Source organism: Muscardinus avellanarius (assembly GCF_963383645.1).
Source record: "Muscardinus avellanarius genome assembly, chromosome: 18".
Taxonomy (NCBI): Eukaryota; Metazoa; Chordata; class Mammalia; order Rodentia; family Gliridae; genus Muscardinus; species Muscardinus avellanarius.
This window is the reverse complement of record NC_137804.1, coordinates 13,040,694-13,064,497: the sequence shown is the minus strand read 5'-3', so window position 1 is coordinate 13,064,497 and position 23,804 is coordinate 13,040,694.

Genomic DNA, 23,804 nt, shown 5'->3' with positions numbered 1-23,804 from the left:
TCCAGGTGATCGGGTGTCCTGACATACCTGTGCCATCATCCTCTTCCTCCACTCCAGGAGGCTCCTGTCCTCTTGGTAGTTGCCCCTGACAACCTGCCTAGGCCTTAGTTTCCATGTTACCATGCACCTGATGGTCCTCAAGACTACTTCTTCGGCCACTACTACTTTGTGACATCCCTCTTGACTGGCCTCTGTTGGCTTTTGGCTTAGCGTTGACATCTACCACTGATCATGGGATGAAGGTTCTTCTGCCTGCTATGCTACATCCCAGAACAAAATCAGATGCACGCCGACCCATTCTCCAGCTTACTGCTATTCAGGTACTTTTTCATTAGCTAGATTTTTTTAATTTAAGCTATGAAATCCTTTTCTTAGAATCTCAGAGAGTCTCACTGGAAACTCATTGAGAAGCCGATCTGGACCATTTCGTATCTAAACTTTTTGTTTGCAAAGCTCATCAAGGCTATCAAATCAAATGCAGAGCTCTGATGTCTCTTTCTTTCAATAGTGACCATAGCCAGGGATTTCTCCCCATCTTCTTGGAGGGGGTTCTTAGCCCTAAGCTGCCACCATAATCCCCAACTAATTCAGTTATTTCCTCTCTCCGGAGGCCCATTGAGTGAACATCTTAACAAAATTGCATCTAGCCAACTCCATTTGCCCACCGAGTAGGCCAGGATTAGCCTAGCGACCCAAAGTCAACCAACTGGGCAGTCAGTAAATTTTTTAAAGTGTCTCCAATGTGCCAACCCTGCTCTAGACGCAAGAAAACGAATGAACTGATTCATTCCCTTCCTTTAGAGATTGTAATTGAGCAGCAAATTCAGCGGACAAACAGATTAGACGCTCCCTGGGGTGTTCACTGGATCTAGGATTTCAGGAGGGAAAGTTCCTCTGTTGTTCCTTTAGTTTCTGATTTAGAGAGGTTCACCTGTTGATTATAATTAGGTGTATGTGTCTTTTTTCATTTGTATTTTTGGTACTGGGAGTTGAACCCAGAGGCATTCTACCTCCAAACTACACCTCCAGCCCTATTTTATTTTTTATTTTGAAACTGGATGTTGGTAAGGTTTTGAGGCCGGCCTTGAACCTGCAATCCTCCTGTCTCAGCTCCCAACTACTGCGATTACAGGTATGTGTCAGAGCGCCTGGCTAAGGGGTATGTAATATCCTTTAAATCTTGAAAAAAATGTGTCATGGTTTTGTTTTAACATTTTCTATTGCTTATTAATTCTCACTACTTATAAATTTCTTTTTTTCAATTATTTTAGGGGGTCGGTACTGGGGATTGAACCCAAGGACATTCTACCTCTGAGCCATATTCCAATATCCCTAGAGCTTGTGAGTTTGTTTGTTTGTTTGTTTGTTTATTTATTTATTTATTTTTTTCCAGTACTGGGATGGAACCTAGGGGCATTCTACCTCTGACCTACACTCCAGCCCTATTTTTTTTTTTTTTTTTTTATGGTCTGGAGATGGAACCCAGAGGCATTTGACCTCCGAGCTACACCCCCTGCCCTGTTTTTTTATTCTTTATTTTGAAACCGGGTCTCACTGAGTTGCAGAGGGCCTCACTAAGTAGCTGAGGTTGTCCGCAAACCACGATCCTCTGGGTCTCAGCCTCCCGAATGCTGGGATTACAAGCGTGCGCCACCACAACCGGCTCCAGCCCTATTTTTTATTTTTTATTTTAAAACAGGGTCTCATTAAGTTACAAAGGGCCTCACTAAGTAGTAGCTGAGGCTGTCTGCAAACCAGGATTCTCCTGTCTCAGCCTCCCAAATGCTGGCATTACAAACATGCATCACCATGCCCAGCTTCCCTAGAACTTTTGTTTTGTTTTGTTTTTGGTGGTACTGGAGGTGGAACCTAGAGAACTTCTACCTCTGGGCTATACTCCCAGACCTATTTTATATTTTTATTTGGAAAAAGGGTCTCACTAAGTTGCCGAGAGCCTTTGCTGAGGCTGGCTTCGAACCTGTGCGATCCTCCTGTCTCAGCTTTCCAAGCGCAGGGATTACAAGCGTGCGCCACCACGCCCGGCTTTCCTGGTATTTATTTTGCTTTTGCATTTGTTTTTGCTTACCAGTTCAATTAATATGGCATTTGGGGCAATGATTGTTTTACTGCTAAGACTATATCCTCCTTTTCTTCTTCTCCTCTCCTCCTCATCATCCTCCTCCTCCTCCTCCTCCTCCTCCTCCTCCTCCTCCTCCTCCTTCTCTTTCTCCTCCTTCTTCCCCTTCATTTCCTGTAATCTGGCTGAATAAAGGAGGATGATTCGGCGCACGCTTGTAATCCCAGCATTCGGGAGGCTGAAACCTGGAGGATCGCGGTTCGCAGACAGTCTCAGCTACTCAGTGAGGCCCTCTGCAACTCAGTGAGACCCAGTTTCAAAATAAAGAATAAAAACTAGGGTAGAGGGTGTAGCTCGGAGGTCGAATGCCCCTGGGTTCCATCCCCAGACCCGCAAAAAAAAAAAAAAAAAAAAAAAAAAAAAGGAGGATGATGAGTTAACGTGAAGTTCAGAGAGTAATAATGGTGAAGCACATGCTTGTTGTCACCAAATTGAGCATCCTGACACCAGGACTGGTCTTGGGTACGTTCACCTACAACCCTATGAAAACTTAGTTTCCTTCTGTGCACTATGGGTAAAAATAACTTCATCCTTTTTTTTTTTAAGCAATAGAAGCGGTCAATAAATAACCTCTGTTATTAATACCTAACAGCAGCCATTGCATTATAAAATTAAAAAGGAAGCCAGGCATGGTGGTGCAAGCCTGGAATCCCATCACTTAGGAGGCTGAGACAGGAGGATGGCAGGGTTGAGAACAGCCTCTCAGCAATCTAGTGAGATCTTGTTTCAAAACAAAAATTTTAAAAAATGGCTGGGGCTGTAGCGTAGAGATAGAGTGTCCCTGGGTTAAGTCCCTAGTATCTGAAAATAAATAAACAAAAATTAAATTAGGCTAAAAAGGATCTTAGAGCCGGGCATGGTGGCGCACACTTGTAATCCCCGCACTTGGGAGGCTGAGACAGGAGGATCGCACAGGTTCAAAGCCAGCCTCAGCTACCTAGTGAGGCTCTCAGCAACTTAGTGAGACCCTGTTGCCAAATAAAGTATAAAATAGGTCTGGGAGTATAGCCTGGAGGTAGAAAGCCTCTGGGTTCCACCCCCAGTACCACGAAAAAAATAAAAATAAATAAATCAAAATCAAAATCAAAAGGATCCTAGAAATCATCTATACCTACTTAATGCCATCTTGATGTTTTTTTTCCCCCCTCCAAGTTATACAACACACTTTTTATTGTACTTTGCATCTTGATTGGACTGCACACAGAGCCTTGCATATTTCGGGGTGAAGAATACTGGAGACCTAAGTAGGTTAATAAATAAGCTCAGGTTTGGCGCCTATTTTAAAAAAAATGTTTCCTGACAAGGCTCCAATGAAAGCAAAAATAGCTGGAAAGGAATCGTTTACACCAGGCTGTTTCATGTTCGAGTTAAAAGTGATCCCAGTGTCGATGTCAGTCATTAGCCTGGGTTTCTATTTCAGGGAGGATGGGAAGTGGTTTGAATAAGGAAGATTCTCTCCATCTCTCTCTCACTTGGCATCCCACAGGACGTTACAAGGCTGGGCTGGGACCTTGCCAGGGGAGCTTCCAGAAAAGCAGCAGGCTGCCACGAGTGCAGACGAAGATGGCTGCGGGGCGGGGGAGGGAGCCACTAGGAGCTCCCTGGGGGAGCTTCCAGGCAAAGGGCTTCCAGACAGACAGCTGAGGTTAAGGCCCATGTCTCTTGGAAAATAGGCACGTGAACAGTCATTCTCAAAATTAGTCCATTTTGATCATGTTTATTTTATTTTATTTTATTTTATTTTATTTTATTTTATTTTATTGGTGTTGGAGCCCAGGGCCTTTCTATCTCCGAGCTACACCCCCAGCCCTATTTTTTTTTTATTCTTTATTTTATTTATTTATTTATTTATTTATTTGGTAGTACTGGTGTTCCTGGAAGCCCTTCTACCACTGGGCTACACTCCCAGACCTATTTTTATACTTTTTTATTTGGAAACAGGGTCTCTGAAGCCAGCACACGCGGCTGGCTTCGAACCTGCGTGATCCTCCTGTCTCCGCCTCCCAAGCGCAGGGATTACAAGCGTGCGCCACCACGCCCGGCATTATTCTTTATTTTAAAACAAGGTCTCACTAAGTTGCAAAGGTAGAAGTTGGAGGTAGAGTGTCCCTGGGATTAAATCTTCAGTACCACATGTTAAAAAAAAAAAAAATGGGAGAGGGTTAGGTAGATAAATTACTTCTATGATGCCCAGAAAAGGACCATGCTATGCTTAAATACACTCTACATTCACATTTTTTTCTCTCTTTATAACCTGCTTAACATCTCCTGAAAGAATTTGAAAGTTGATTCTCCATGTACTTTATACAAAGTTTTGGGCTGATGACCATTTTCTTGTATTTTTCCCCCAGATTTATGATTGTAGCAAAATAATAATAATAATAATAATATATATATATATATATATCATCAAATTCTCCATCTTACCCATACTTGAGCGCAGTTCAGTGTCGCCCTGTATATTTATATTTATATTGTTCTGTAACCATCCTCACTACCCATCTTCAAGTCCCTTTTTTCATCTGGCGAAACTAAGACTTCATATCTATTGAATAGTTAACTCCTCCTTTCCTGGATCCCCCGTTTCCCTGGCAACCGCCATTCTACCTTTTGTCTCTATGACTTTGACTCTAAGTACTTCCTTTACGTGAATTCCTTGTGTATGTGTATTGTTGGAACTAGTTTACTTCACTTAACATAATGTTCTCAGGGTTTACCCAAGCTGTGGCATAGGTCAGAATTCCCATTCTTTTTAAGGCAATCAATTATGTAGATATATCACATTTTCTTCTGCATTTTAAAAAAATTATATTCCATACCAGAAAAGAAAAAAATATTAGAACTTACCGACTAAATAGACTATATAAGAGATGATCTTGAATGTCCAGTAAAAAAACAAAATAGCACTAACAAAAATCACAGTGACATACCTGCGTACAGCCATTGGACTTGCCTAAATTTAAAAGGACTGTCATCAACAAATATTTTAAAAGATGTGGGACAATCACGTTGCTGGTGGGGATGTAATTTGGTAGCACCAATTTACAAACTGTTTAACAATATCCACGAATGATGAACATGAAGCCTAGAATTTAACAATTTGACATCTGGGTATATACCTAACAGAAACTTGTACATAACTGCACCAAAATACACATATAAGAATGTTAATAGTAATACAATACAATTTGTGTGTGTGTGTGTGTGTGTGTGTGTGTGTGTGTTTCTGGGGATTGAGCCCAAAGTCCCTGCATAGCTATAAACTACCAGAATGCCTAACAGTAGGATGGATAAATAAATTATTGTTATATTCATACAATAAAGTACTTTCTGACAATGAAAATTAACATACTACTACGACTATATCCAATAACATGAATGAATCTCACAAATCTAATATCAAGTTAAAAATGGCCACAGAAATGAGAGAATACATACTGCATCATTCTATTTCCATGAAGGTAAAAAAAAAAAAAAAAACAAACTGACAAAACTGACCATTAATAAGAGAAGTCAAAATACTGCTTAACTTTGTGGAGTTGAGATTTTGGCAGGGGAGAATAAGAAGAGTTTCTGCATTTTTGGTAATGTTTTGTTTGAGCTGAATACTTATTATATGGGTATATTGTTTGTTTATGTTTTGAAAATTCATTAGGCTATATAATTAAGTTATATATGCTTTTCTATGTACATTTTTATTTATTTAATTAAATTAATTAATTTTTTTGGTGGTACTGGGGGTGGAACCCAGAGGCTTTCTACCTCCAGGCTATACTCCCAGACCTATTTTATACTTTATTTGGAAACAGGGTCTCACTAAGTTGCTGAGAGCCTCACTAAGTAGTGGAGGCTGGCTTCGAACCTGTGTGATCCTCCTGTCTCGGCCTCCCAAGCACAGGGATTACAAGCGTGCGCCACGACGCCCGGCTTCTATGTACATTTTTAAAAACAAAGGCATGTATTTAAAAAATGATGACTTTGAATTTTATTTCATTTTTATTTTTGGTACTGGGGATTGAGCCTCTGAGTTACACCCCTAGCCCTTTTCTAATTTTGAAACAGGGTCTCTGAGTTATTGAGACTGGTTTAACCTATGAATGCTCCTGTCTTGGCCTCCCAAAAACAAGGATTATAAGCATGCACCACCGTGCCTAGCTTGACTTTTAAATACTGTGTGTTTTATACAATTGTGTTATATATAGTGCTCAAAGAACTTGCACAATTATGTTCTCTTATAGGGTGGTAGGATTTTTTTTTTTTTTTTTCAGTACTGGGGATAGAACCCAGGGTCATTCTACCTCCGAGTGACACTCCTAGCCTATTTTTTATTCTTTATTTTGGAAACAGGGTCTCACTGAGTTGCAAAGGGCCTCACTAGGTAGCTGAGGCTTTCCGCAAATACTGATCCTCCTGTCTCAGCCTCCCAAATGCTGGGGTTACAAGCGTGCGCCACCATGCCTGACTACGGTGGTAGGATTTTTTTTTTGGAGGGGTGGTACCGGGGTTCCTGGAAACCCTTCTACCTCCGGGCTACACTCCCAGACCTATTTTATATTTTTTATTTGGAAACAGGGTCTTCTTAAGGCAGCACGGCTGGCTTCGAACCTGCTCGATCCTCCTGTCTCCGCCTCCCAAGCACGGGGATTGCAAGCGTGTGCCACCACGCCCGGCTAGGTGGTAGGATTTTTAAATGCATATTATTTAACCAAAAGACAATCAAAATTAAAAATAGATAATTCAGTATATTTATTTTTCTCCCAATCGATCCACATTTCCTAAGGAGACAGCTTAGACGGGAGCACGGAAGAGGGACCCGCTAGACGCAGATGATGACCACGGCAGAAGGTAATCAAGCAGCCAGGAGGACTTGTGAGGCTGAGGCAGGACGGTTGCAGAGGCCAGGCTAGCCTTAGCAACTTAGCCAGACCCTGTTTCCAAATAAAAAATGGAATAGGGCTGGGGGTGTAGTTGGAAGTAGAATGCCCTGGGTTCAATCCCTAGAGAGAGAGAGAGAGAGAGAGAGAGAGAGAGAGAGAGAGAGAGAGAGAGAGACAGACAGAGAGAGAGAGAAAGAAGAAGAAGAAGAAGAAGAAGAAGAAGAAGAAGAAGAAGAAGAAGAAGAAGAAGGAGGAGGAGGAGGAGGAGGAGGAGGAGGAGGAGGAGGAGGAGGAAGAGGAAGAGGAGGAGGAGGATAAGGAGAGGGAGAGAGGGGGGTAGAAGGAGAAAGAGAGGGAGAGGGAGAGGGGGAAGGAGAGGGAGAAGGAGAAGAGGAGAGGAGAAGAGAGGGAAGGGGAGAGAGGGGAGAAAAAGAGGAGAGAGAAGAAAAGAAAAGAGGGAGGGAGAGAAGAGAGAGGAGGAGGAGAGAGAGAAGAGGAGAGGAGAGGAGAAGAGAGGGAGAGACAGAGAGAGGGGGAGGGAGAGAAAGAGAGAGGAAGAAGGAGAAGGAGAGGGAGAGGGAGAAAGAGAGGGAGAGGGAGAAGGAGAAGAGGAGAGGAGAAGAGAGGGAAGGGGAGAGAGGAAGGGAGAGAGGGGAGAGAAAGAGGAGAGAGAAGAGAAGAAAAGAAAAGAAAAGAGGGAGGGAGGGAGAGATGAGAGAGAGGAGGAGGAGAGAGAGAAGAGAGGAGAGAGAGAGAAGAGAGAGGGGGGTCTTTCAGTGAAAGATATAAAGTTGTAAGGTGGATGTTATGGTTTGAATATAGAATGTTCCCTGGAAAAGCTCATGTATTGGCAACACAGACAAGTTCAGAGGTGAAATAGTTTTACCAAGGTTCCGGTCTGGTGAGTGGATGAGTCCGCTGATGACTAATTTGAACAGATTTCCTGGGTGGAGCTGCAGGCAGGGGGGGCCTGGCTGGAAGAGCTGGGTCCCTGGGGTGTGGCCTTGGGGACTGCATCGACCCCGGTCCCCTCCTCACGCGCGCTCTGCTTCCGGCTGCCCCAGAAGGCCTCCTGTGCCACGCCGGCCACCAGGCTGCTCTGCCCTGGAGCCCGTCCACCATGGACTCTCGGAAACCGTGAGCTCAGTGAGCCTTTTCTCTCTAAGTTCTTCACACCTGATATTCTGGTCACAACAACGTTAAAACTAACCCAGAGGCAAAAAGGCATCGGGCATTTACAGCATCTTTGGAAATCGGCCTGGACACTTGCTCCTTTCTTTAGCAAAGCCCTTCTGGGGATGTTTGACTACAGAAAGCACCTGATGTCTCTTCATTTTCCTTCTCCTTCTCACCCAACACAAACAAACATTGTACTTTCCTAACACACCCCCTTTCTTTATCACCACTTGGGGATGACATGCATCTCCCTCCTTCAGAGCCTCTGTTAATGCACATTCTTTGAGCAAAAGTTAATCAAAATTAAAAAGAGATAATTCAGTATATCTATTTTCTCCCAATCAATCCACATTTCCTAAGGAGACAGCTTAAACGGGAGCACAGAAGAGGGACCCGCTAGACACAGATGATGACCACGGCAGAAGGTAATCAAGCAGCCAGGAGGACTTGTGAAGCCGAGGCAGGAGGGTTGCAGGCCCAGCTCATCTTGGTTTGAGTTCAGCATCCTGCCCTCAGATGCCGGTTTGGAAGATGGCTGGCAGAGCTGTCCTCTGTCCCCATAGACAACAAATCGAGCTGAGGTCTATTCCCTGGAAGAGAACTAGGCGTTCATCCTGACCTTTTCCTGCTATTCTGCCCACTCCGTGAGCACTGTGTGTGCTCTGACGTTTGGCCGTGGCCCCGAGCCAAAGGGAGGGAAGTCTCACCATATTGTTGTCAGAGCTTATAAGCAGTGGGGCACATGAAAGGGAAGTGCTCCAGGATTTGTGGGCCGCTTAGGCTCTAAGATGCTCTCTTCTGATCCAGCTCACAGGGACTAATGGTAGCAATAAAACCCGTGCTCATTAGCGGATCTCAGACTCCCAGCACCCGGCGGGAGGGTGGTGCAGCAGCCAGCCAAGTGCACTGGATTCTACTTCCTTCTTCAAGACACAGGCACGCACACACATGCGCCCACACACACACACATGCACACACACACACACACACGCGCACACACACACACCCTACTGTCTCACTTCAAAGGTGCGATGGCTTTGGAAGGAGGCTTGCTATTGCACAAGATTCATGAGAAATGGTTACGGTGCATTTGGTTTCTATGATTTTTTTTTAACCTTTGTGAATACTGATTTTTTTTTTTTTTTGCTGATAAACCCTTATGGAGAACCTAGTGTGTGCAAAGTGATGTGCTAAGTCCTCCCCTACGGCCCCCAAAGGGGACTGCAAACTGCATGTCAAGATGGTACAAGTGTTAAGAAGAAGCACATGTAGGCAAAGAGATGAATCCTGAAAACCCCTATTCAAAGAGGAAATACAAGCTAGGCGTGGTGGCGCACGCTTGTAATCCCCGCGCTTGGGAACCTGAGACAGGAGGATCGCGCTGGTTCAGAGCCAGCCTCGCTGGCTTAAGAGACCCTGTTTTCAAATAAAAAATATAAAATAGGTCTGGGAGCGTAGCCCAGAGATAGAAGGGCTTCGAAGCCAGCCTCAGCTACTGAGCGAGGCTCTCGGCAACTTAGTGAGACCCTGTTTCCAAATAAAGTATAAAATAGGTCTGGGAGTATAGCCCAGAGGTAGAAAGCCTCTGAGTTCCACCCCAGTACCACAAAAAAACAAAACAAACAAACAAAAAAAAAAAAACAAAGAGGAAATACAAAGCTGGGCGTTGGGGCACATGCCTGTAATCCCAGAACTCGGTAGGCTGAGACAGGAAGATCGCAGATTGGAGACCAGCTTCAGAAATTTAGTGAGACTCTCAGCAACCTAATGGGACCCTGTTTCAAAACCAAAAATTAAAATAAAAAATGAAAAGGGTTAAGGGTTTAGCTTGGAGGTAAAATGTCCCTGCGCTCAATCCCAAAGCAAACCAAAACAACAACCCAAAGAGGAGATCCCATCGCGGATTAGCATGTTCTCCCTTCCTTGGGAAATTTTACTCTGTTTAGGTATGGATGTTTTGTTCTCTTGCTGGTTACAGGGGTTTTTCTTTTGCTTATTGTTTGGAAACTTCATTCTCCGCCATTCAGCTCTGTTACCAACAGACTGATGCAGTAGGGCTGGAGACCATGGGCTTTGCTGGCCAAGAGAGGCGCTAGGAACAAAAAGCAGTGATTAGAGTAAGTCAAAAGAGCCACGCGTGGTGGCGCATGCTGGTAATCCCAGTACTTGGGAGGCCGAGACAGGAGGATCCCAGGTTCTAGGCCAGCTCTTAGCAATTTAGAGAGACCCTGTCTCAAAATGAAAAATAAAATAGGGCTGACGGTATAGCTCAGAGGTTCAGTTTTCAGTACCAAAAAAAAAAAAAAAAGCCGGGCATGGTGGCGCACGCTTGTAATACCCGCGCTTGGGAGGCGGAGACAATAGGATCGCGCTGGTTCAGAGCCAGCCTCCCTGGCTTAAGAGACCCTGTTTTCAAATAAAAAATATAAAATAGGTCTGGGAGCGTAGCCCAGAGATAGAAGGGCTTCCAGGAACCCCAGTACCACCAAAAAAAAAAAAAAAAAAAAAAAAGAACAGCCAGAGAAAGCGAGCCGGCCATCTCATACACACCCCGTCTGGATGACTATGTCTCTGAGGTGGTCTCTGCTGCCCTTTCCTTCCCACCTTTGACTTCTGCTTTACCTCCTTCTCCTCTGCACTAACGAGGTCAGATGTGTGCTCCTCATCATGAGCCATACCAGTGTTTGGATTTGTACTCCTCTCCACTGCCAACTCATCGTGGATTGCATTTTTTTTTTTTTTTTTTTTGGTGTATGTGGTACTGGGATGGTACCCAGGGGCATTCTACCTCCGAGCTATAGCCGCAGCCCTATTTTTTTTTTTTTTATTCTTTACTTAGAAACAGGGCCTCACTGAGTTAGTTACAGAGGGCCTCACTGAGCAGCTGAGGCTGGCTGCAAACCTGCCATCCTCCTCCTATCTCGGCCTCCCAAGTACTGGGATTACAAATGTGCACCAAGCACCCCGCTTGCAAATTGCCTTCTTGCAATGCTCCTGGACTAACTCAGCACATGGAGGGCAGAATGAATTCAAAATGCAACAACCACAAAGGATGCTGATGGTGATACTGATGGTGATGATGATGATGTTGGTGATGATATTGTTTTGTGGTACTGGGGATGGAACCCAGCGACATTCTACCTCTGAGCGACACCCCCAGTCATAGTTTTTTATTCTTTATTTTGAAATAGGGCCTCACTAAACTGCGGAGGTCATCATTAAGTAGCCGAGGCTGGCTGTGAACTTGTGATCCTTCTGTCAGCCTTTCAAATACTGGGATTATAAGTGTGCACCACCACACTTTAAGATTAAGATTTAAGTTTAAGATTTAAGTTTAACTTTTTCTCTCTCGAGCTCTATCTCTGGTATTGGGGATTAAACCCAGGGGCATTCTACCTCCAAGCTACACCCCCAGCCCATTTTATTTTATCTTATTTTTTGGTACTGGGGATTGAACTCAGGGGCATTCTGTCTCCAAGCTACACTCCCAGCCCTATTTTATTTTTATTTGGAAACAGGGTCTTGCTACGTTGATGAGCGTCTCACTACTGGCTGAGGCTGTCCTCGAACCTGCAATCCTTCTTTCTCAGCCTTTCAAGTGCTGGGATTACAGGCATGCTCTACCATGCCTGGCACTATGTCTCGTTTTCTGTCCCTTCTCCCTCCATCACCTGACCCGTGCCCCAGAAGGAGAGGTCAACTTTGTGCTCCTGGTGAATGACTGAAGCTGATTTTACAGGATGCTGGATGAGCGGGTGAGTTCTACGAGAACAGAGGCATGAAGCTCTGGAGAGGGAGTCTTACAGGCTCTCGTAAGGTTTCCCAGACTGGGAAGGACACGAGGTGTGCGGTTGATGGTACTCGCTCCCGCACAGGGCTCCCAGGAGGAGGGAGACCTGCACCGGGGGCTGGCTAGCTGGGAACCATTTGCTGTGGCTTCTGAGTTGGCAGAGGCCCCCACCGCAGCTGTGTTTATCACTGACATGTCTTCCTTGAACGTTTTCAAAGCGGACGACATTTGATTTATCAAAGTAAAATCCCATATGATATTTATTCTTTTGAAGTGTCTCAACCAAACAACTGTACGACCCCATACATCTTCCATAATGACAACCAGATGATTCGCTTGTGTTTTCTCATTCGACTTTTTTTGCTGCTGGCTCAGAGCTGATGTCCATCAGCTAGTAGTGAATTCAGAGTGGCAGCCGTCCTTTTTCAGAGCCACCGAAAAGAAACACTGGGCCATTTGGTGAAAATGAGGTTCCAAGAAAATAAAAACATGGACAGAAGTTACATCGTTGGGCTTCCAGAAACGGATCGGCAGCCTCCCCTGAATAATGCCATTATTAAGAACACCACTGCTCACCATTTCCAGAGAGACTTTTTTTAAGTTAAAAAAACTAAAAACCTTGACTGGAAATGGTGGTGCATGCCTGCCAATCCCAGTACTTGGGAGGATGAGACTGAAGGATTGTAGCCTCCAGTAGCAGCAACTTAGTTAGCCAGGCTTTCAGCAATTTAGTGAGACCCTGTTTCAAAATAAAATAAAAAATAGGGCTGGGGTATAGCATAGAAGTAGGATACTCCTGGATTCCATCCCTAGTACCACAAAAATAAATAAATAGCCGGGCGTGGTGACGCAGGCTTGTCATCCCAGCATTCGGGAGGCTGAGACAGGAGGATCATGGTTTGCAGACAGCCTCAGCTACTTAGTGAGGCCCTCTGCAACTCAGTGAGACCCTGTTTCAAAATAAAGACTAAAAAATAGGGCTGGGGGTATAGCTCGGAGGTAGAATGCCCCTGGGTTCCATTCCTAGTACCACATACCACAATAAATAAATAAATAAATAAATAAATAAATAGTAAGTAAGTAAGTAAGTAAGTAAGTAAGTAAATAAATGCCCTACCGGAGCTGCACGTGGAGACTACTTCAGCACGGTGCCAGGGCTTAGTGCGCATGCTCGCTAGTAACAATGCGGCCACCAAACGCGCTGGCTGCACAGGTGTGGATCTGTCAGACAATTCACAGATTCGGCTTCCTCTGGAAGTCAATCTGCATGCCATCTGTTTAACAACTTTCCCCCATCGATTTCTGCTTATTTCTCTTCCTCAGCCCAGAAGAGCAGTACAGATTAGACCCTATTAACTCATCCTTTCCATTCCGCCAAGCACTCGAGCTAGTTATTATAGGATGCAGGGCTGGGGTCTTAGCCACCTCCCAGCCAGCCAGCCGCGGTAACCCTTCGGGTCAGCCTGCAATACACACTTCTCCCAAAGAGCCCTGGAGGGAACGGGTTTCTGCAGGCAGATGTCCGCTGAGCAGAACGCTGCCTGGCCAGCCCAAGAGGAAGATCAGTACTGGCGAGCCCCATATTTTGATGGGGTACAAAAGAGACATGCGGTCCTGCAGAAGGGGGCTGAGGGGCTCAGGCATGGGCGGAAGCTGGATCTTACACATTCTTTTATAGCCAGGTTTCTTAATCTTGGCACTATAGCCATTTGGAACTAGATCTTTTTTTTTTTTTTTTTAGTGGTACTGGGGATGGAACCCAGGGGCCTTCTACCTTGGGGCTATACTCCCAGAACTATTTTATATTTTATTTGGAAACAGGGTCTCTTAAGCCAGCTGAGGCTGGCTTCGAACCTGCACAATCCTCCTGTCTCAGCCTCCCAAGTGCAGGGATTACAAGTGTGTGCCACCACGCCCGGCTGGGAACTAGATCATTCTTTGCATGGGAGGGGTGTTCCGTGTATCATAGGATATTTAATAGCATCTCTTCTCTCTCCTTACCAAATGCCTGTTGTGAGCAACCCCTTACCCCAATTACTTTCACAAAAAAAGCATCTCTAGACACTGCCTAGGAGGTACCCTCCCACTCCAGCTGGGAATCACTATTCCACAGCAATGCCCAAGGTCCGTTTGGAGCTGTGTTCCAAGCCTTAGGAAAATGGTAATATTTGATTTTTTTTGTGGCATTGAGTAAATCCAAAGGGCATTTTACCTCTGAGCTACACCCCCAGCCCTATTTTATCATTTATTTTGAGAGAAGGTCTCTCTAAGTTGCAAAGGGCTTCACTAAGTTGCTGACATTGGTCACAAACCCGTGATCCTTCTGTCTCAGCCTCCCAAGTACTGGGATTACAAGCATGTGCCACCATGGCCAGGAAAATTTGATTATTAAAAACCTGGCAAGGGGGCTTTTCCCTCTCGGGACCCCCTCCCCTTTTGGGGAGCTGTTCTCTCTCTTGCAGGTCATGTTAGCCCTGAGAGAAGGCAGAGTGCAACTGATGGCACGTGGCCCGGGATGCTCTCGGGTAGTGACCTGAAGGCCTCTGCTGGTCATCAAGGCTGACCAGGACCCCTAGGGGTGACCTGCACCTCCTTTCTGGCAGATCGCGTGGACTCTGGGAGAAAGTAGTTTGCAACTGACGGCACTTGGCTCAGGCGACACTCAGATAGTGACCTAAAGGCAACTACTGGACACCAGAAGACCCGACAGCCCGAGTGGTGTTCTGCCTCTTTTCCTATTCTCTTCTGGCAGATCGCGTGGACTCTGGAAGAAAGCAGCCTGCAACTAAAGGCAATTCGGCTTGGGCCACTCTCAAGTATTGTCCTGAAGTCAGCTGCTGGACCCCAGAGTTCCAGCCCCTTTGGAGGTGTTCAGCCACCTTTCCCCATTCCCTGCTGCTGCTTCCAATAAACCTTTTACTCCCCTTTAAAAAAAAAAAAAAAAAAAAAAAAACTGGCAAACTGGTCACAGCAGTGCATGCCAGTAATCCCAGTACGTGGGAGGCTAAGAAAGGAGAATCACAGTTTAAGGACACCCTCAACAACCTAATGAGACTCTTAGCAACCTACGAAGACCCTGCTTTCAACTAAAACATATAGAGTTGGGGATATAGCTTGGAAGTATTGTTCCAAGTATTATCGGTAGCTACCAAAGAAGTTGTCTCATGGGGAGACCGTGGTGATGTCGCAGCCATGGGGATGAGATGTGGGTTCCATGTACCTTTCCCGGCTCTATCCTGCAGCAGCCAATCAGAGATGAAGCCGTTGCTGAGGCTGGCCTTAAACCCAGAGATCCTCCCATCTCATCCTCCCAAGTACTAGGATTACAGGTGTGCACCACCATGTCCAGCTTGCAGCTGGGTTTTTTTTTTTTTTTTTTAACCATATGCAATTTTCTCTCCCTGCTGCTTTTGAACTCTAAACAAGTAGGAGACCAGAATAATCAAGATACACACAGATGCACGGGGGAACCATCTGTCTGAATATCTGGAACATCTGCAGGCCCCTGTGTGAGTCTAGAGCTGCCTCTCAGAGCCGGGTACAGGTAGGCTGACGGCACTTAGGTGTGAGGTTGATCTCTGTCATATCTCAGACAGGGAGTCTTGCAAGTCCATGAACACACAGCAGAAGCTACAGACCTGCCAGAGGGAGAGGGCTCATGAAAATGATATATTTTCCTAAGCACCAGAAAGAACATTTTCATCTTTAAATATGCAGAGACACTACAGCAAGGATCACAAATTCATGCTGGTGATGCAACCAACAACACTTAATTATCAGCTCCACAAGCAAATTAGGTGAGAAAATTACTTGTCTTTTTATATTTATTTTATTTCTAAAAGAATTCAAAGAAGATAATGATTTAACTACTGCAGCATTACACACAGATTGCTTCTCCGCTTTCCCTGGCTTTATTTATTTTTTTCCCCCTCTCCTTTTTTTTTTGAGTCACGGGTATGGCTGTTGTTTTGCTTTGCTTTGGTGTGGACACCCAGTGGAGGAATTTGGGTGCCATTCCCCAAGGAATTCACTGGGTCCATGGGAGAGCTAAGATGGAGGCAGGTCTGTCTCGGGGGATGAGTCACAGGACCCGCGGGACCCTCCTGAGTTTGTCCCCCTGAACCCATGTACTTAGCACAGGTATGACTCATTCCTAAGAGGACTCTGAGCCGCCCTGTTCAGACTGCTCACCAGAGGCGGCTTTGGAGGCTGTTCCTGGGATCCCTGATGCCTGAGTAAAGTCTTCAAGCCCTAGTTGAACACTTTCTCTTTCCAACTGTTTTGAGGTTGCTAGGCCTTAGAAAATCACAGAACTCCCTGGGTGGTGACATTCCCCTGTTATCCCAGTACTTAGGAGGCTGATACAGGAGGATCACAGTTTTAAGGCCAGTTTTTTTCAATATCACAAGATCCTGTTTCAATAAAAAATAAAAAGGGCTGGGTGTACTGGCACATGCCTGTCATCCCAGTACTTGGGAGGCTGGGACAGGGGATTGCAGGTTCAAGGCCAGCCTCAGCAACTTAATGAGACCCTGTCTCCACATAAAATAGGATTGGGGGTATACCTTGGAGGTAGATGCCTCTGGATTCAATCCCCAGCACCACACATACACACACAAAAATAATAATAATAAAGAAATAAAACAGGCTAGCCAGGCATGGTGGCACATGCTTGTAACCCCAGTACTTGGGAGGCTGAGACAGGAGCGTTGCAGGTTCAAGTCCAGGGTCAGCAACTTAGCGAGGCCCTCAGCAACTTAGCAAGAACCTGTTTCAAAATAAAATAAAGGGCTGGGAGGTGTAGCTTGGAGGTAAAACGTCCCTGGGTTCCATCGCCAGTATCAAAAAAAAGGGGGGGAGGGGAAACAAGAAGAATCTAAGCTATGGTCAGTAACTATAAAATATTGAGCTGTTATTGTTTTCAAAAAGCATTAAAGAGGAGGCCATAGCTTCCCTTTCAGAGCATCTCAGATAGATCCCTGGGAATAGAGACAAGTGGTCCATGAGAAAGTGAAGGAGAATTTGGCTTAAGAAGGGGGGCCCTTTGACTCGCCTCTGTGACTCTGGGGAGAGTGAGTTCTGTGGCTTTCACTCCCTCCCTCCTGAGTATTGGGTTGACAGATGTGTTGACAGATGTGCACCACCACATTGGGGTAGTTCCCCTATTTTATAAACATCCAGCTCTGGGTCTTGTCAGCTTTTGGCAGTGGGAGGAAGGAAGGAATCAGGCTTGAGGCCTTGAACCCCTGAGGACAGCAGACAGGGTTCCACTAGAAGTCACTGTGGCCCCATCAGCGGGTCTAACCTTAGCATTGGTGGTTCTCCAGCTCCCCAGATAAGAACAACTAGGGATGCTAGCGTTTGTCTAGATCGGTGTTTCTAGAGTCAAAAGGCGGGGATGAGTCTGTGGTACATTCGGAAGGTGAGCCAGCAGGGGTAGGAGGCGCAGGGAGCACTAGCAGAAGTCACATCTAACAGCCCTGTCACACCTAGGCTGTCGGGTTAAACAAAAAAAATTCAGGAATCTGGATTTTTAATGAGAAATTTTACCATTTTTAACGTAAGCAAATATTTGGAGTTTAACACATCTACAAGCATCTATGGTCCAAGGGCTACCCGTTTGCAACTTCTGCCTAAGTTCGATACCTGCTTTTAAGGCTAGATCTCCCAGAATGGACGTGGCATCTCAAGTCACCACAGACTCGGGTCAGGCAGCCTTTCCATTGCATCCTTCACTCTCTTGATTTTTACCAACTTAAGGATTCATTCCAATCAGCGCTACTTGAGTATTTTCCATGTACAAAGATCTGCACGGAATGTGTGCATGCCAGAAAGCTAGACAAAGCCCTTTTCTCTCACCATAACGACTGGCACTTCTCTTGAGAAAGGGCAGAAAAATATCAGCTTGTAACGTGATGACTTCTCTAGGCAAGGCACGCCGTGTCCAGAATCTTAAGGTATCATCAAAAAGATCTATGAGATCAACATCTTCTTCCAGTGGAGAATATTACAGCCCAGAGAGATTAAGAAACTTGCCCAAGGTCACACAGGTAGAAAGAGACACAACTGGTTCTTCAACCCGTGGCTTCTGACCCAAAAGCCCGTATCTTTCTTCTTCCTGCTCCTTCTTTACTTGCTAGAACCTATGGATGTTTGATAACAAAGTATTGGAATATGTAGAAATGATATCCATTTGACATATGTTAACATTTTTAATGCTTTCCTGCTAAGAACAGACAATAATCAAGATGCCAAGACAAAAGTTTCAATAATGCATGTAAGAAGACTGCTAATCACTTTCTCAGGTACAAATAATAAAGAACGTGCAAATAAGCCAGGTCTGGTGGCACAGGCCTGTAATCACAGTCCCTGGGAAGCTGAGCAGGAGGATCGCAGGTTCAAGACCAGCCTTAGCCATTTAGCAAGACCCTCAGCAACTTAGTGAGACCCTATTTCAAAACAAAAAATAACCAGCCAAGATGTCCATCGATAGATGAATGGATTACAAAACTGTGGGATATGCACACAATGGAATTTTACTCAGTCATAAAGAAAAACACAATTACATCATTTACAGGGAAATGGATGGAACTAGAGGACGTTATGCTAAGTGAGATTAGTCAGTCACAAAAAATAAGAAATCGGATGCTTTCCCTAATATGCAAAAGCTAGGGAGAAATAGGTAACAGGAGGAACTCTAGATGAAGAAGGAGATTCTATAAATAAGAAAATAAGGCGACCTAACTGAGGGGATGTGAGTGGGGAAGAGGGAAACTCCAAAGCACATGATGTACTTAAACAAACATATCAAAGTCAATCACTAAGCCACGCATGGGAAGGAGGGATGGGGAAGAAATGGGGTGGGAACTGGGGAAGGGTTAATTGGGTGATGTGTGCATGTACGCCTCCACCATCTTTTATCCCAGTAAGATGGATGACTACAGTGCACGAATAAAAAAATTTAAAAAAATATATATCTATAAACAAAAAACAAAAAAATAAAAAGGGCTATGGGTATAGCTCAAAATTAATTTGCAGTTATCACACACACACATACACACACACACACACACGTGCACACACATAAAGAATGTGCAAAATACATGGAAGGATCTGAAAGAGAATTAATTTGGTTAAGAAACATCTCCTAGTGGCTGAGTTTCAGTTGGGACTGAACGTGGACACAGACTGGCATTACGCGGTGGGTTCTCGACCTTTGAACAGGTGAGGATGTGTCTTACCTCCACTCTAAACACAGTCTATGATGATTCAGAAACAAGGGGTGGTGATATGGGAGCTGTTTAGAATCAAGGAAATAAGCTGGGCATGGCAGTGCATTCCTGTCATCCAAGTACGTAGGAGGCTGAGAAAGGATCTCAGGTTCCAGGCCAGCCTCAGCAACTTAGGGATACTCTTAGCCACCTAGTGAGACCCTCTTTCAAAACATAACAAAGAAAAAAGGAATAGGGTTGGGGGTGTAGCTTGGAGGTAGAATGCCTGTGGAGTCAACCTCTAGTACCACAAAAAAGATACAAAAAAGAATCAGAGAAGTAGAAGTGTCCCCAGGAACAGGCCTGTTCCCCAAGAGGACAGGAAGCCGCCTTTCAACCACATTCTGTGACCATCCTGGGACACAGGCCCGGGTGCCTCCCAGCCTCCCTGCCAAGCTCCCAGCTCCTGCTCCTTCACCCCCATTCCCCACACCAGGCCAAGGCCCAATTCCCATCTCGAATTGACTTTGTTCCTCTATAAGCATCAAACCATTGACATTTATCAGAAAAGGTTCAAACTATTCATTTGACAATTAAACATCCTCTGGGGGCGCGCTGAAGGGTTGGTATTTATGTTTGTGCTTTTATTTTGTCTTTTTAGTAACCCTTTCTTTGCCTTAGTGTTTTAAGCTGCCTGGGTAAAACGTCTGCTGGGCTATACCCTGGTTCAGAACACATGAAAGATTAATTCATAGAAGAGTTATTTTTTTTATTTCCATTAAAGTTATATGCCAAAGTGGGCATGGTGGTGCATGCCTGTAATCTCAGTACTTGGGAGGCTGAGACAGGAGGATCGCAGGTTCAAAGCCAGCCTCAGTACTTAGTGAGGTTCTCAGCAATTCAGTGACACCCTGTTTCTAGATAAAAATAATAATATAGGGCTGGGATGTAGCTCAGCGGTATAATGCCCCTGGTTTCAATCCCCAGCACAACAAACAAACAAACAAACAAACAAAAAGATAAACAAAGAGCTATCTGCCAGGTGTGGTAGCCCATGTCTGTAATCCTAGAACTTGGGAAATTGATATAGGAGGATCACAGGTTCAAGGCCAGCCCTCGGCAACTTAGCTAGATTATGTTTCAAATAATAAAATAAAAGCCGGGCGTGGTGGTGCACGCTTGTAATCCCAAACACTCAGGAGGCTGAGATCGGAGGATCACGGTTCGCAGACAGCCTCAGCTACTTCATGAGGCCCTCTGCAACTCAGTGAGAACCGGTTTCAAAATAAAGAATGAAATATAGGGCAGGGGGTGTAGCTCGGAGGTCGAATGCCCCTGGGTTCCATCCCCAGACCCTCAAAAAATAAAATAAAATAAAATAGACCTGGGTATAGCTTGGAGTTAGAATGCTGCTGGGTTCAGTTTTATTACCACCACAAAATAATAATAATAATTAAAACAATAACAAAACCTCATTATGTTATAGTATCCTTTATAAGTTTTTCCAGGGTTAGAACTTGTAAGAGATAGGACCTTCCCCCCTTCTTTTTCCTACATTTGCTGGTGCCTGCTTGTGCAGATCTCCTCAACCTAGGCAAACTCGATGTTTTATCTGACAGCTTGCGGTTCTACCATTTCTGCCTCTGACACCCTGGCAGATGGGGAGCTTATCTCTTTCCCTGGCAGGAGATACTATGGCTGAGAAACCAACGCAGATCATGACGTGTTCTCATAGGCTCACAGAGCAGGGACGAAGCCCCCACTCTGCTCGTGTGTGGCCGGCGCAGCCCCGGGGCGGCGAGGCGCTACCTGGTGCTTCTTCTATTGCTCAAGTGTCAACAAGGTGTCTTGGTCATTCTGGAGAAATGATATCCCTGCATCTTGAAAAACATAATGCCATGAGATGTAAAAATATTAATTAGAGAACATTTGTGCAATAGAGAAGAAGGAGGAGGAGGAGGAGCAGGAGGAGGAGGAAGAGAGGAAAAGAAGAAAAGAAAGGAGAAGGAGGAGGAGGAGGAGGAGCAGGAGGAGGAAGAGGAGGAGGAGGAGGGGGAGGAGGAGGAGGAGGAGGAGGGGGAGGAGGAGGAGGAGGAGGAGGAGGAGACAGTGATGATGATGAAGTCCAGGAGACCCAATTGCAAATAAAAGAACCTCTGAGAAAATTCTAACATTGTGATAATTTATCCTTGAAAGGACTAGAAGAAAAGTTTTTCCCCTTTCTTTCTCCCTCGTTCCCTCCTTTCTTTATTTCTCTCTCTCTTTCTCTCTCCCTTTCTTTTCTTTTCTCTCTCCCTTTCTTGCTTGCTTGCTTGCTTGCTTGCTTGCTTGCTTGCTTGCTTGCTTGCTTGCTTTCACCGGTGGTTGAACCCAGAGGTGCTCTACTACCAAGCTACGCTAACCTTTATGTTTTATTTTGAAGTGTGGTCTTGCTGAGTTCCTGCGTTGGCCTTGAATTTGCCACTTTCCTGCCTCATCCTCCAGAGTACCTTGATTGCAGGCATGTCCTACCACATCTGGCTGGAAAGGATGTGACAGCCAAGGAATCGATGAGGAAAACTTCCGAAGTCCTTCCTGCTGGGAATCTGGGCAGGGCCCAGACGGAGAGTGACTGAAAACCGTGGGAAAATACATAGAAGTTTTCATGTTGACTGAACTTCCCCTAAATTTTATAATAGTGCCGAGTAACTGGTTTCTGTGATGGTTTTATTAAGAAGTTATACTTTCAGCTAGGCATGGTAACACCGCTCCTGTAATCCCAGTACTTGGGAGTCTGAGACAGCAGGATCTCAGGTTCAAGGCCAGTGTCAGCAACTTAGGGAAGTCCTCAGCAACTTAGACCCAGTTTCAAAACATAAAAAGGACCCGGGTGTGGTGGCACAGGCCTGTAATACACTCAGTACTTGGGAGGCTGAGATGGGAGGATTGCAGATTGGAGGACAACTTCAACAACCCAGAGAGACTTTGTCTTAAAATTTAAAAAAAAAAAAAATAAGGTTGGAAGTGTAGCTCAGGGATAGAATGCCCCTCAATTAAATCCCCAGTATGAAAAAAATGTTATTTTCAGTAGAAAAGACATATATAATACTTTTTTTTTTTAATGGTATGGGGGATTGAACCCAGGGGGATTCTATCCCTGAGATACATACCCAGCCCTATTTTTTTTTTTTAATTTGGAAACAGGATATCACTAAGTCGCAGAGGGCCTCCATACATGTGATCCTCCTGTCTCAGCCTCCCAAGTACGTGTGTGCCACCAGGCCTAACACAGAGTCCGTTTAAATTCAACTTTCTATGCCTTAGAGAACCCTGACTGTTTTAAGACTGGAGGGATTGTTTATGATTTCCTTGTCTCTTGGTAACAGCTACTTATTTAAAGGCATGATTGTAGGAAAGAATAAATGGTCTCAAGAAGACTAGCCTCAAAGAATCCTAAGTGCTAGCAAGTGCCAGGCCCTCCTTCCCTCTCCCCCACTCTCAGGGCCTCCTCTTCCTCCCCCTTTTAATTTCGTATGTTGCAACACATAGAATGCAAGGATCAATTAAATACATTATTTTATCCAAACCTTTCATCAGCCATTTTAGAGGTTTGGAAATATGAAATTTGGGGATTTAAATAATGTACCAACTAGGAAAGGTTGGAGCGGAGATTCAGGCTCGGCTAGTCTGGCTCCAAATTCTAAACCACAATGCTGGGTTTCTCTGCATATTCCTCAAAGTGGTTAAAATACCACAAGTTACAGCCAGGCAGGTGATTTTAGTACTCGGGAGGCTGAGACAGGAGGATTGCAGGTTCAAGGCCTTAGCAACTTAGACTCTGTTTCAAAATAAATAAAATAGGGCTGGCGGTGTAGCTCAAAGGTAGAATGTTCCTGGGTTCAGTCTCAAGCATCACACAAATGTGAATTTTAAAAAAAATACTGAAATGACTAAACAAGATGTTATTTTTATAACTGAGAGAAGATTTTATTAATTAGGATTTTGGCTAGATTTTTGTCTCGGTCACACTTTTATTTGCTTTCTTAAGCAGGAGAGAAGAGTTGGAGTTACCTTTGAATACAGGTGTACGCAGCCATCTTCTGAGTCCATAATTAGTATCTGCTAGTGATGTAGACTGCTAACTATTACGGCTATTTAAATCTTCCTAGTGTTGCACGTAACCCCTAAGTGTGTGGGGTCCATCTCAAATGACTCTATATCTTTGTCCCCCTCTATAATGTTTCATCAGAGGAAACGTGAATTCTTGGTCCCCAGAGTCCTCAGTAAAAATAAATGCTCTAAATTCTCTGTAAGAAATAACAAAGTGAGAAATCTATCCTGAGCCTCACAGTGAAAGAATTATAAAAATACCCTAGAGATGCCTCTCTCCTTGGTGGGCCCTCCCATCTCTACCGGGCATAAAGCCCTGTCTGCCTCTTCCAAAACTTTCTCCTAGAAAATGGGTCCTTGAACTTTGCTATGGTTTGGATCTGAGTTTTAGGGAACGCCCCCTAAAACTGATGTGTTGAGAGCTTGGTGTGCAACAGGCGAGGATTAGAGGTGGGGCTGCAGGCAAGGGCTGGACCATGAGCTCTGACCTCAGGGAATAAATGCACTGGTAGCTGAGTGGACCA